Genomic DNA, 12,606 nt, shown 5'->3' on the forward strand with positions numbered 1-12,606 from the left:
TCCCACGGCTCGCTGGGTTCAAGGACCGCCTCTTCTTAAGCTTGCATTGAGATAATAAGGTTTTAGAGGGTGCACATAAAAGCAGCTCATGCACAGAGTTTCTGCCCGGTCTCGAACCGGGGAACCTTTCGCGTGTTAGGCGAACGTGATGACCACTACACTACAGAAACTCACTTGCTGTGTTTTACTGTTAGAGCAAGGTTCCTCTCAAGGATTCTCTCTACTTCTATTCTGCTGTATCAGCAACCACTCAGAAAGCGAGGAGCAAGTGTGAAAACTGCAGAGATATCAGCCAACATGCTTGCAATTAGACGTATTAAAAATTGACTTATGCAGGCATCGACAGACAAATATCTGATGCCTAAATGCCAGCAAGTACAGCTTGGGAAAGCATCACCTGGGACACACACAGACTAAGCATGAAGGCAGAAAAAGCATGGTGATCCATGTTTCTTATGAGGTTCAAAATATTTTGTGCAACAATGCGGCGAGTGTAATGAGAAATAGTCAGGCATTGTGAGTTTTGAGTAGGATTCGTATGTTTACCTCTGAAAAAGGGCTCGTCCGGGATTTGAACCCGGGACCTCTCGCACCCTAAGCGAGAATCATACCCCTAGACCAACGAGCCGAGGCACACAAGAGTTGCCTTTTGCACCGGCTCCGGGGGTTATTGGCAGCGAGTTAGTGAATGCTTCACCCAAAGCAAGCAACTGCACATGCTGCTCTCTTCTGCAATATGGTTGCTGTCTTTTCCATGGCCGTCATCGAACAAGAAATGAAAATGCCTCTATCCTTCAGACATTTTGTTTGTTCTAGGTGTATGCTCTCGGTGAGGTCAATAAAACCATTTCTGTTCTCATGCCTTGCTTTCATGAAGTAGGCCCAACCTTCAGTACACAAGGACGTGCAAATGAATAGCGCAAACTATCGTCACTTCTCTTTTTGAGCTCTCACTGATGCCCCTGGAGCACAGTACGTCACGCTGGTGAGGGATAGACAGCTTCCATTATCTCAGCTTTCCTATAAATTGAGAGAGTAAATGCAAACTGTGTGAAAAACAGAAAGCTGCTGTTTCTGCCCGGTCTCGAACCAGGGACTTTTTGCGTGTAAAGCGAACGTGATAACCACTACACTACAGAAACAGACACGCTTACAGGAATCTTCTTGGCATGTAGTGGGCTGGAATGCACAGACCAAGGGCCGATGTCCATGAAGCTCAAAGTTGAACCCTCCTTACCCGATCTCTTTCTTTGGAAGAAAGGAACGAGGACCACTTTTATTCCAAAAGGCGATTTTAAAACCATACCTGAAACCACACTAGAAAAACACTTTGCATTTAATTTTCCTACACTGATGGTCCACACCAGAAAAGCAGTTGCAAAGAAGTCCGGCACTGAAATTCTATACACCAAAAGTGGGAAATAGCGTAGAGGGAAAGGAAACTTTCTCACCATACACGGCGTCTTATAGCATTGAAAAGAAGAAATGGCCCTATATAATAAGCAGCCTAAAAATAATTCCACAGCATGGGCTCGTCCGGGATTTGAACCCGGGACCTCTCGCACCCGAAGCGAGAATCATACCCCTAGACCAACGAGCCTGATTCCCCAGTTGGCATTTTAAGCAATTTCTGATGCGTCTTTCAGAAACAAAGCAGGGCTATTTGGCTGCTCTCTCTCTATGTGAACCACACAAAGTCATGTTTTCTGTCAAGGTGTTGTTTTTTTCACTCTTGCAAGGAAGGGATCAGTCGATATCCTAGCTGCCAGAGAGCAGAAAAAAGGCGCTGATGAGAACTGCAGGCACTTTCTGGCACTTGTACTCCTCTGCAAGTCCTGGACACTTGCCCCATAGACTTCCACCCCAGATGCAAGGGAGGGCCTGCCAATTCTTGCTCCTAAGACAGAGGCATTTGATTCTTGGATTCAAACACGCTCACTCAGCGCTCGATCAGGCTCGATCAAGCGAGATTTATATGAGTGGCTCGCAGGACTGAAACACTCACCTGGGAGCCCCAGGGTGGCTGAATTCCCAGTATGGCCATTTTTGGGCAAGTCACCTCCTTTCCTCCTGCCTCAATCTAGAATTGGCTGCAAATCACAAAATAGAGTTCAATGTCCGTGTGTACTGCCTACTCCCAGCTACCTCTCTGTCTTCCTTATGTAAATTAAAATTCGCAAGGGGGGACCAATGACAATCTGCTCCTCCCACATAACCAGGAAGCCCTGTTGAACATGTCTGCCTGTGTTGTTGCAGGGACAGTGCCTTCTCCGCCCAAAAGGTGGCAGGAGAGCCTCACAACAAAGATGGGATCAACTGCTTAATGAGAAACCAGCACGGCAGTTTGTGTGATGGAGTGCAAATTTAACGGAAGGTGTGCCTGAGGTGTCCCTTCCAGGAATACATGGAATTGTGATTGAGGGCACAGCCTGATCGTTGGTGGATTTCTCGTCATATGTTACAGGTCCGTGCAAAGATTGTGGTGTGTGGGGAATGCACTGCAAAAAACAGGACGATTTAAGGGTGTAAAAGAAACCTGTCAGAAGTGGGATTTGAACCCACACCTCCATGAGGAGACCAGAAGTCTCAGTTGCACTGAAGATCAAGCTCTCTTGAGTCTGGCGCCTTAGACCACTCGGCCATCCTGACAGCCCTGGGTGTGCACAGATCTGACTCTTCTGACTGCACCTGCCAATGTTTGCACTTACAACGTTCACAGCAATGTCACAAGTGTAAAGACCCCACAATACAACATGGCATGACAAAAAAAAAGCTAGGCACAAGAGCGACCACTGATGGATGCGGATTACTTTGTTTCGTCTTGCAAAAGTAAAGGAAGTTTCCCACGGCTCGCTGGGTTCAAGGACCGCCTCTTCTTAAGCTTGCATTGAGATAATAAGGTTTTAGAGGGTGCACATAAAAGCAGCTCATGCACAGTGTTTCTGCCCGGTCTCGAACCGGGGACCTTTCGCGTGTTAGGCGAACGTGATGACCACTACACTACAGAAACTCACTTGATGTGTTTTACTGTTAGAGCAAGGTTCCTCTCAAGGATTCTCTCTACTTCTATTCTGCTGTATCAGCAGCCACTCAGAAAGCGAGGAGCAAGTGTGAAAACTGCAGAGATATCAGCCAACATGCTTGCAATTAGACGTATTAAAAATTGACTTATGCAGGCATCGACAGACAAATATCTGATGCCTAAATGCCAGCAAGTACAGCTTGGGAAAGCATCACCTGGGACACACACAGACTAAGCATGAAGGCAGAAAAAGCATGGTGATCCATGTTTCTTATGAGGTTCAAAATATTTTGTGCAACAATGCGGCGAGTGTAATGAGAAATAGTCAGGCATTGTGAGTTTTGAGTAGGATTCGTATGTTTACCTCTGAAAAAGGGCTCGTCCGGGATTTGAACCCGGGACCTCTCGCACCCTAAGCGAGAACCATACCCCTAGACCAACGAGCCGAGGCACACAAGAGTCGCCTTTCGCACCGGCTCCGGGGGTTATTGGCAGCGAGTTAGTGAATGCTTCACTCAAAGCAAGCAACTGCACATGCTGCTCTCTTCTGCAATATGGTTGCTGTCTTTTCCATGGCCGTCATCGAACAAGAAATGAAAATGCCTCTATCCTTCAGACATTTTGTTTGTTCTAGGTGTATGCTCTCGGTGAGGTCAATAAAACCATTTCTGTTCTCATGCCTTGCTTTCATGAAGTAGGCCCAACCTTCAGTACACAAGGACGTGCAAACGAATAGCGCAAACTATCGTCACTTCTCTTTTTGAGCTCTCACTGATGCCCCTGGAGCACAGTACGTCACGCTGGTGAGGGATAGACAGCTTCCATTATCTCAGCTTTCCTATAAATTGAGAGAGTAAATGCAAACTGTGTGAAAAACAGAAAGCTGCTCTTTCTGCCCGGTCTCGAACCAGGGACCTTTCGAGTGTAAAGCGAACGTGATAACCACCACACTACAGAAACAGACACGCTTGCAGGAATCTTCTTGACATGTAGTGGGCTGGAATGCACAGACCAAGAGCCAATGTCCATGAAGCTCAAAGTTGGACCCTCCTTACCCGATCTCTTTCTTTGGAAGAAAGGAACGAGGACCACTTTTATTCCAAAAGGCGATTTTAAAACCATACCTGAAACCACACTAGAAAAACACTTTGCATTTAATTTTCCTACACTGATGGTCCACCCCAGAAAAGCAGTTGCAAAGAAGTCCGGCACTGAAATTCTATACGCCAAAAGTGGGAAATAGCGTAGAGGGAAAGGAACTTTCTCACCATACACGGCGTCTTATAGCATTGAAAAGAAGAAATGGCCCTATATAATAAGCAGCCTAAAAATAATTCCACAGCATGGGCTCGTCCGGGATTTGAACCCGGGACCTCTCGCACCCGAAGCGAGAATCATACCCCTAGACCAACGAGCCTGATTCCCCAGTTGGCATTTTAAGCAATTTCTGATGCGTCTTTCAGAAACAAAGCAGGGCTATTTGGCTGCTCTCTCTCTATGTGAACCACACAAAGTCATGTTTTCTCTCAAGGTGTTGTTTTTTTCACTCTTGCAAGGAAGGGATCAGTCGATATCCTAGCTGCCAGAGAGCAGAAAAAAGGCGCTGATGAGAACTGCAGGCACTTTCTGGCACTTGTACTCCTCTGCAAGTCCTGGACACTTGCCCCATAGACTTCCACCCCAGATGCAAGGGAGGGCCTGCCAATTCTTGCTCCTAAGACAGAGGCATTTGATTCTTGGATTCAAACATGCTCACTCAGCGCTCGATCAGGCTCGATCAAGCGAGATTTATATGAGTGGCTCGCAGGACTGAAACACTCACCTGGGAGCCCCAGGGTGGCTGAATTCCCAGTATGGCCATTTTTGGGCAAGTCACCTCCTTTCCTCCTGCCTCAATCTAGAATTGGCTGCAAATCACAAGATAGAGTTCAATGTCCGTGTGTACTGCCTACTCCCAGCTACCTCTCTGTTTTCCTTATGTAAATTAAAATTCGCAAGGGGGGACCAATGACAATCTGCTCCTCCCACATAACCAGGAAGCCCTGTTGAACATGTCTGCCTGTGTTGTTGCAGGGACAGTGCCTTCTCCGCCCAAAAGGTGGCAGGAGAGCCTCACAACAAAGATGGGATCAACTGCTTAATGAGAAACCAGCACGGCAGTTTGTGTGATGGAGTGCAAATTTAACGGAAGGTGTGCCTGAGGTGTCCCTTCCAGGAATACATGGAATTGTGATTGAGGGCCCAGCCTGATCGTTGGTGGATTTCTCGTCATATGTTACAGGTCCGTGCAAAGATTGTGGTGTGTGGGGAATGCACTGCAAAAAACAGGACGATTTAAGGGTGTAAAAGAAACCTGTCAGAAGTGGGATTTGAACCCACGCCTCCATGAGGAGACCAGAAGTCTCAGTTGCACTGAAGATCAAGCTCTCTTGAGTCTGGCGCCTTAGACCACTCGGCCATCCTGACAGCCTTGGGTGTGCACAGATCTGACTCTTCTGACTGCACCTGCCAATGTTTGCACTTACAACGTTCACAGCAATGTCACAAGTGTAAAGACCCCACAATACAACATGATATGACAAAAAAAAAGCTAGGCACAAGAGCGACCACTGATGGATGCGGATTACTTTGTTTCGTCTTGCAAAAGTAAAGGAAGTTTCCCACGGCTCGCTGGGTTCAAGGACCGCCTCTTCTTAAGCTTGCATTGAGATAATAAGGTTTTAGAGGGTGCACATAAAAGCAGCTCATGCACAGAGTTTCTGCCCGGTCTCGAACCGGGGAACCTTTCGCGTGTTAGGCGAACGTGATGACCACTACACTACAGAAACTCACTTGCTGTGTTTTACTGTTAGAGCAATGTTCCTCTCAAGGATTCTCTCTACTTCTATTCTGCTGTATCAGCAACCACTCAGAAAGCGAGGAGCAAGTGTGAAAACTGCAGAGATATCAGCCAACATGCTTGCAATTAGACGTATTAAAAATTTACTTATGCAGGCATCGACAGACAAATATCTGATGCCTAAATGCCAGCAAGTACAGCTTGGGAAAGCATCACCTGGGACACACACAGACTAAGCATGAAGGCAGAAAAAGCATGGTGATCCATGTTTCTTATGAGGTTCAAAATATTTTGTGCAACAATGCGGCGAGTGTAATGAGAAATAGTCAGGCATTGTGAGTTTTGAGTAGGATTCGTATGTTTACCTCTGAAAAAGGGCTCGTCCGGGATTTGAACCCGGGACCTCTCGCACCCTAAGCGAGAATCATACCCCTAGACCAACGAGCCGAGGCACACAAGAGTTGCCTTTTGCACCGGCTCCGGGGGTTATTGGCAGCGAGTTAGTGAATGCTTCACCCAAAGCAAGCAACTGCACATGCTGCTCTCTTCTGCAATATGGTTGCTGTCTTTTCCATGGCCGTCATCGAACAAGAAATGAAAATGCTTCTATCCTTCAGACATTTTGTTTGTTCTAGGTGTATGCTCTCGGTGAGGTCAATAAAACCATTTCTGCTCTCATGCCTTGCTTTCATGAAGTAGGCCCAACCTTCAGTACACAAGGACGTGCAAACGAATAGTGCAAACTATCGTCACTTCTCTTTTTGAGCTGTCACTGATGCCCCTGGAGCACAGTACGTCACGCTGGTGAGGGATAGACAGCTTCCATTATCTCAGCTTTCCTATAAATTGAGAGATTAAATGCAAACTGTGTGAAAAACAGAAAGCTGCTATTTCTTCCCGGTCTCGAACCAGGGACCTTTCGTGTGTAAAGCGAACGTGATAACCACTACACTACAGAAACAAACACGCTTGCAGAAATCTTCTTGGCATGTAGTGGGCTGGAATGCACAGACCAAGGGCCAATGTCCATGAAGCTCAAAGTTGGACCCTCCTTACCCGATCTCTTTCTTTGGAAGAAAGGAACGAGGACCACTTTTGTTCCAAAAGGCGATTTTAAAACCATACCTGAAACCACACTAGAAAAACACTTTGCATTTAATTTTCCTACACTGATGGTCCACCCCAGAAAAGCAGTTGCAAAGAAGTCCGGCACTGAAATTCTATACGCCAAAACTGGGAAATAGCGTAGAGGGAAAGGAACTTTCTCACCATACACGGCGTCTTATAGCATTGAAAAGAAGAAATGGCCCTATATAATAAGCAGCCTAAAAATAATTCCACAGCATGGGCTCGTCCGGGATTTGAACCCGGGACCTCTCGCACCCGAAGCCAGAATCATACCCCTAGACCAACGAGCCTGATTCCCCAGTCGGCATTTTAAGCAATTTCTGATGCGTCTTTCAGAAACAAAGCAGGGCTATTTGGCTGCTCTCTCTCTATGTGAACCAAACAAAGTCATGTTTTCTCTCAAGGTGTTGTTTTTTTCACTCTTGCAAGGAAGGGATCAGTCGATATCCTAGCTGCCAGAGAGCAGAAAAAAGGCGCTGATGAGAACTGCAGGCACTTTCTGGCACTTGTACTCCTCTGCAAGTCCTGGACACTTGCCCCATAGACTTCCACCCCAGATGCAAGGGAGGGCCTGCCAATTCTTGCTCCTAAGACAGAGGCATTTGATTCTTGGATTCAAACATGCTCACTCAGCGCTCGATCAGGCTCGATCAAGCGAGATTTATATGAGTGGCTCGCAGGACTGAAACACTAACCTGGGACCCCCAGGGTGGCTGAACTCCCAGGATGGCCATTTTTGGGCAAGTCACCTCCTTTCCTACTGCCTCAATCTAGAAGTGGCTGCAAATCACAAGATAGAGTTCAATGTCCGTGTGTACTGCCTACTCCCAGCTACCTCTCTGTCTTCCTTATGTAAATTAAAATTCGCAAGGGGGGACCAATGACAATCTGCTCCTCCCACATAACCAGGAAGCCCTGTTGAACATGTCTGCCTGTGTTGTTGCAGGGACAGTGCCTTCTCCGCCCAAAAGGTGGCAGGAGAGCCTCACAACAAAGATGGGATCAACTGCTTAATGAGAAACCAGCACGGCAGTTTGTGTGATGGAGTGCAAATTTAACGGAAGGTGTGCCTGAGGTGTCCCTTCCAGGAATACATGGAATTGTGATTGAGGGCCCAGCCTGATCGTTGGTGGATTTCTCGTCATATGTTACAGGTCCGTGCAAAGATTGTGGTGTGTGGGGAATGCACTGCAAAAAACAGGACGATTTAAGGGTGTAAAAGAAACCTGTCAGAAGTGGGATTTGAACCCACACCTCCATGAGGAGACCAGAAGTCTCAGTTGCACTGAAGATCAAGCTCTCTTGAGTCTGGCGCCTTAGACCACTCGGCCATCCTGACAGCCCTGGGTGTGCACAGATCTGACTCTTCTGACTGCACCTGCCAATGTTTGCACTTACAACGTTCACAGCAATGTCACAAGTGTAAAGACCCCACAATACAACATGGCATGACAAAAAAAAAGCTAGGCACAAGAGCAACCACTGATGGATGCGGATTACTTTGTTTCGTCTTGCAAAAGTAAAGGAAGTTTCCCACGGCTCGCTGGGTTCAAGGACCGCCTCTTCTTAAGCTTGCATTGAGATAATAAGGTTTTAGAGGGTGCACATAAAAGCAGCTCATGCACAGTGTTTCTGCCCGGTCTCGAACCGGGAACCTTTCACGTGTTAGGCGAACGTGATGACCACTACACTACAGAAACTCACTTGATGTGTTTTACTGTTAGAGCAAGGTTCCTCTCAAGGATTCTCTCTACTTCTATTCTGCTGTATCAGCAGCCACTCAGAAAGCGAGGAGCAAGTGTGAAAACTGCAGAGATATCAGCCAACATGCTTGCAATTAGACGTATTAAAAATTGACTTATGCAGGCATCGACAGACAAATATCTGATGCCTAAATGCCAGCAAGTACAGCTTGGGAAAGCATCACCTGGGACACACACAGACTAAGCATGAAGGCAGAAAAAGCATGGTGATCCATGTTTCTTATGAGGTTCAAAATATTTTGTGCAACAATGCGGCGAGTGTAATGAGAAATAGTCAGGAATTGTGAGTTTTGAGTAGGATTCGTATGTTTACCTCTGAAAAAGGGCTCGTCCGGGATTTGAACCCGGGACCTCTCGCACCCTAAGCGAGAATCATACCCCTAGACCAACGAGCCGAGGAACACAAGAGTCGCCTTTCGCACCGGCTCCGGGGGTTATTGGCAGCGAGTTAGTGAATGCTTCACTCAAAGCAAGCAACTGCACATGCTGCTCTCTTCTGCAATATGGTTGCTGTCTTTTCCATGGCCGTCATCGAACAAGAAATGAAAATGCCTCTATCCTTCAGACATTTTGTTTGTTCTAGGTGTATGCTCTCGGTGAGGTCAATAAAACCATTTCTGTTCTCATGCCTTGCTTTCATGAAGTAGGCCCAACCTTCAGTACACAAGGACGTGCAAACGAATAGCGCAAACTATCGTCACTTCTCTTTTTGAGCTGTCACTGATGCCCCTGGAACACAGTACGTCACGCTGGTGAGGGATAGACAGCTTCCATTATCTCAGCTTTCCTATAAATTGAGAGAGTAAATGCAAACTGTGTGAAAAACAGAAAGCTGCTGTTTCTGCCCGGTCTCGAACCAGGGACCTTTCGCGTGTAAAGCGATCGTGATAATCACTACACTACAGAAACAGACACGCTTGCAGGAATCTTCTTAGCATGTAGTGGGCTGGAATGCACAGACCAAGGGCCAATGTCCATGAAGCTCAAAGTTGGACCCTCCTTACCCGATCTCTTTCTTTGGAAGAAGGGAACGAGGACCACTTTTATTCCAAAAGGCGATTTTAAAACCATACCTGAAACCACACTAGAAAAACACTTTGCATTTAATTTTCCTACACTGATGGTCCACCCCAGAAAAGCAGTTGCAAATAAGTCCGGCACTGAAATTCTATACGCCAAAAGTGGGAAATAGCGTAGAGGGAAAGGAACTTTCTCACCATACACGGCGTCTTATAGCATTGAAAAGAAGAAATGGCCCTATATAATAAGCAGCCTAAAAATAATTCCACAGCATGGGCTCGTCCGGGATTTGAACGCGGGACCTCTCGCACCCGAAGCGAGAATCATACCCCTAGACCAACGAGCCTGATTCCCCAGTCGGCATTTTAAGCAATTTCTGATGCGTCTTTCAGAAACAAAGCAGGGCTATTTGGCTGCTCTCTCTCTATGTGAACCACACAAAGTCATGTTTTCTCTCAAGGTGTTGTTTTTTTCACTCTTGCAAGAAAGGGATCAGTCGATATCCTAGCTGCCAGAGAGCAGAAAAAAGGCGCTGATGAGAACTGCAGGCACTTTCTGGCACTTGTACTCCTCTGCAAGTCCTGGACACTTGCCCCATAGACTTCCACCCCAGATGCAAGGGAGGGCCTGCCAATTCTTGCTCCTAAGACAGAGGCATTTGATTCTTGGATTCAAACATGCTCACTCAGCGCTCGATCAGGCTCGATCAAGCGATATTTATATGAGTGGCTCGCAGGACTGAAACACTCACCTGGGAGCCCCAGGGTGGCTGAATTCCCAGTATGGCTATTTTTGGGCAAGTCACCTCCTTTCCTCCTGCCTCAATCTAGAATTGGCTGCAAATCACAAGATAGAGTTCAATGTCCGTGTGTACTGCCTACTCCCAGCTACCTCTCTGTCTTCCTTATGTAAATTAAAATTCGCAAGGGGGGACCAATGACAATCTGCTCCTCCCACATAACCAGGAAGCCCTGTTGAACATGTCTGCCTGTGTTGTTGCAGGGACAGTGCCTTCTCCGCCCAAAAGGTGGCAGGAGAGCCTCACAACAAAGATGGGATCAACTGCTTAATGAGAAACCAGCACGGCAGTTTGTGTGATGGAGTGCAAATTTAACGGAAGGTGTGCCTGAGGTGTCCCTTCCAGGAATACATGGAATTGTGATTGAGGGCCCAGCCTGATCGTTGGTGGATTTCTCGTCATATGTTACAGGTCCGTGCAAAGATTGTGGTGTGTGGGGAATGCACTGCAAAAAACAGGAAGATTTAAGGGTGTAAAAGAAACCTGTCAGAAGTGGGATTTGAACCCACGCCTCCATGAGGAGACCAGAAGTCTCAGTTGCACTGAAGATCAAGCTCTCTTGAGTCTGGCACCTTAGACCACTCGGCCATCCTGACAGCCGTGGGTGTGCACAGATCTGACTCTTCTGACTGCACCTGCCAATTTTTGCACTTACAACGTTCACAGCAATGTCACAAGTGTAAAGACCCCACAATACAACATGGCATGACAAAAAAAAAGCTAGGCACAAGAGCGACCACTGATGGATGCGGATTACTTTGTTTCGTCTTGCAAAAGTAAAGGAAGTTTCCCACGGCTCGCTGGGTTCAAGGACCGCCTCTTCTTAAGCTTGCATTGAGATAATAAGGTTTTAGAGGGTGCACATAAAAGCAGCTCATGCACAGTGTTTCTGCCCGGTCTCGAACCGGGGATCCTTTCGCGTGTTAGGCGAACGTGATGACCACTACACTACAGAAACTCACTTGCTGTGTTTTACTGTTAGAGCAAGGTTCCTCTCAAGGATTCTCTCTACTTCTATTCTGCTGTATCAGCAGCCACTCAGAAAGCGAGGAGCAAGTGTGAAAACTGCAGAGATATCAGCCAACATGCTTGCAATTAGACGTATTAAAAATTGACTTATGCAGGCATCGACAGACAAATATCTGATGCCTAAATGCCAGCAAGTACAGCTTGGGAAAGCATCACCTGGGACACACACAGACTAAGCATGAAGGCAGAAAAAGCATGGTGATCCATGTTTCTTATGAGGTTCAAAATATTTTGTGCAACAATGCGGCGAGTGTAATGAGAAATAGTCAGGCATTGTGAGTTTTGAGTAGGATTCGTATGTTTACCTCTGAAAAGGGGCTCGTCCGGGATTTGAACCCGGGACCTCTCGCACCCTAAGCGAGAATCATACCCCTAGACCAACGAGCCGAGGCACACAAGAGTCACCTTTCGCACCGGCTCCGGGGGTTATTGGCAGCGAGTTAGTGAATGCTTCACCCAAAGCAAGCAACTGCACATGCTGCTCTCTTCTGCAATATGGTTGCTGTCTTTTCCATGGCCGTCATCGAACAAGAAATGAAAATGCCTCTATCCTTCAGACATTTTGTTTGTTCTAGGTGTATGCTCTCGGTGAGGTCAATAAAACCATTTCTGTTCTCATGCCTTGCTTTCATGAAGTAGGCCCAACCTTCAGTACACAAGGACGTGCAAATGAATAGCGCAAACTATCGTCACTTCTCTTTTTGAGCTCTCACTGATGCCCCTGGAGCACAGTACGTCACGCTGGTGAGGGATAGACAGCTTCCATTATCTCAGCTTTCCTATAAATTGAGAGAGTAAATGCAAACTGTGTGAAAAACAGAAAGCTGCTGTTTCTGCCCGGTCTCGAACCAGGGACTTTTCGCATGTAAAGCGAACGTGATAACCACTACACTACAGAAACAGACACGCTTACAGGAATCTTCTTGGCATGTAGTGGGCTGGAATGCACAGACCAAGGGCCGATGTCCATGAAGCTCAAAGTTGAACCCTCCTTACCCGATCTCTT

At 46.9% G+C, this 12,606-nt stretch overlaps 10 non-coding genes across 10 annotated transcripts; all 10 read right to left on the reverse strand.

Annotated features, from left to right (window-relative positions):
- Positions 1 to 556: 556 nt before the first annotated feature.
- On the reverse strand, positions 557 to 628 carry TRNAP-AGG (transfer RNA proline (anticodon AGG)). Its single transcript has one exon. It is a non-coding gene; the product is annotated as a tRNA-Pro (tRNA).
- A 900-nt stretch (positions 629 to 1,528) lies between these two features.
- Positions 1,529 to 1,600, reverse strand: TRNAP-CGG (transfer RNA proline (anticodon CGG)). The gene has a single exon. It is a non-coding gene; the product is annotated as a tRNA-Pro (tRNA).
- Positions 1,601 to 2,937: 1,337 nt separating this feature from the next.
- TRNAV-AAC (transfer RNA valine (anticodon AAC)) lies at positions 2,938 to 3,010 on the reverse strand. Its single transcript has one exon. It is a non-coding gene; the product is annotated as a tRNA-Val (tRNA).
- A 386-nt stretch (positions 3,011 to 3,396) lies between these two features.
- On the reverse strand, positions 3,397 to 3,468 carry TRNAP-AGG (transfer RNA proline (anticodon AGG)). The gene has a single exon. It is a non-coding gene; the product is annotated as a tRNA-Pro (tRNA).
- An 899-nt stretch (positions 3,469 to 4,367) lies between these two features.
- TRNAP-CGG (transfer RNA proline (anticodon CGG)) lies at positions 4,368 to 4,439 on the reverse strand. Its single transcript has one exon. It is a non-coding gene; the product is annotated as a tRNA-Pro (tRNA).
- A 1,797-nt stretch (positions 4,440 to 6,236) lies between these two features.
- On the reverse strand, positions 6,237 to 6,308 carry TRNAP-AGG (transfer RNA proline (anticodon AGG)). The gene has a single exon. It is a non-coding gene; the product is annotated as a tRNA-Pro (tRNA).
- Positions 6,309 to 7,207: 899 nt separating this feature from the next.
- On the reverse strand, positions 7,208 to 7,279 carry TRNAP-CGG (transfer RNA proline (anticodon CGG)). Its single transcript has one exon. It is a non-coding gene; the product is annotated as a tRNA-Pro (tRNA).
- A 1,796-nt stretch (positions 7,280 to 9,075) lies between these two features.
- TRNAP-AGG (transfer RNA proline (anticodon AGG)) lies at positions 9,076 to 9,147 on the reverse strand. The gene has a single exon. It is a non-coding gene; the product is annotated as a tRNA-Pro (tRNA).
- Positions 9,148 to 11,915: 2,768 nt separating this feature from the next.
- Positions 11,916 to 11,987, reverse strand: TRNAP-AGG (transfer RNA proline (anticodon AGG)). The gene has a single exon. It is a non-coding gene; the product is annotated as a tRNA-Pro (tRNA).
- A 441-nt stretch (positions 11,988 to 12,428) lies between these two features.
- Positions 12,429 to 12,501, reverse strand: TRNAV-UAC (transfer RNA valine (anticodon UAC)). Its single transcript has one exon. It is a non-coding gene; the product is annotated as a tRNA-Val (tRNA).
- Between the last annotated feature and the right edge of the window lie 105 nt (positions 12,502 to 12,606).

This window comes from Triturus cristatus, chromosome 10, assembly GCF_964204655.1.
Source record: "Triturus cristatus chromosome 10, aTriCri1.1, whole genome shotgun sequence".
NCBI classification, from domain to species: Eukaryota; Metazoa; Chordata; class Amphibia; order Caudata; family Salamandridae; genus Triturus; species Triturus cristatus.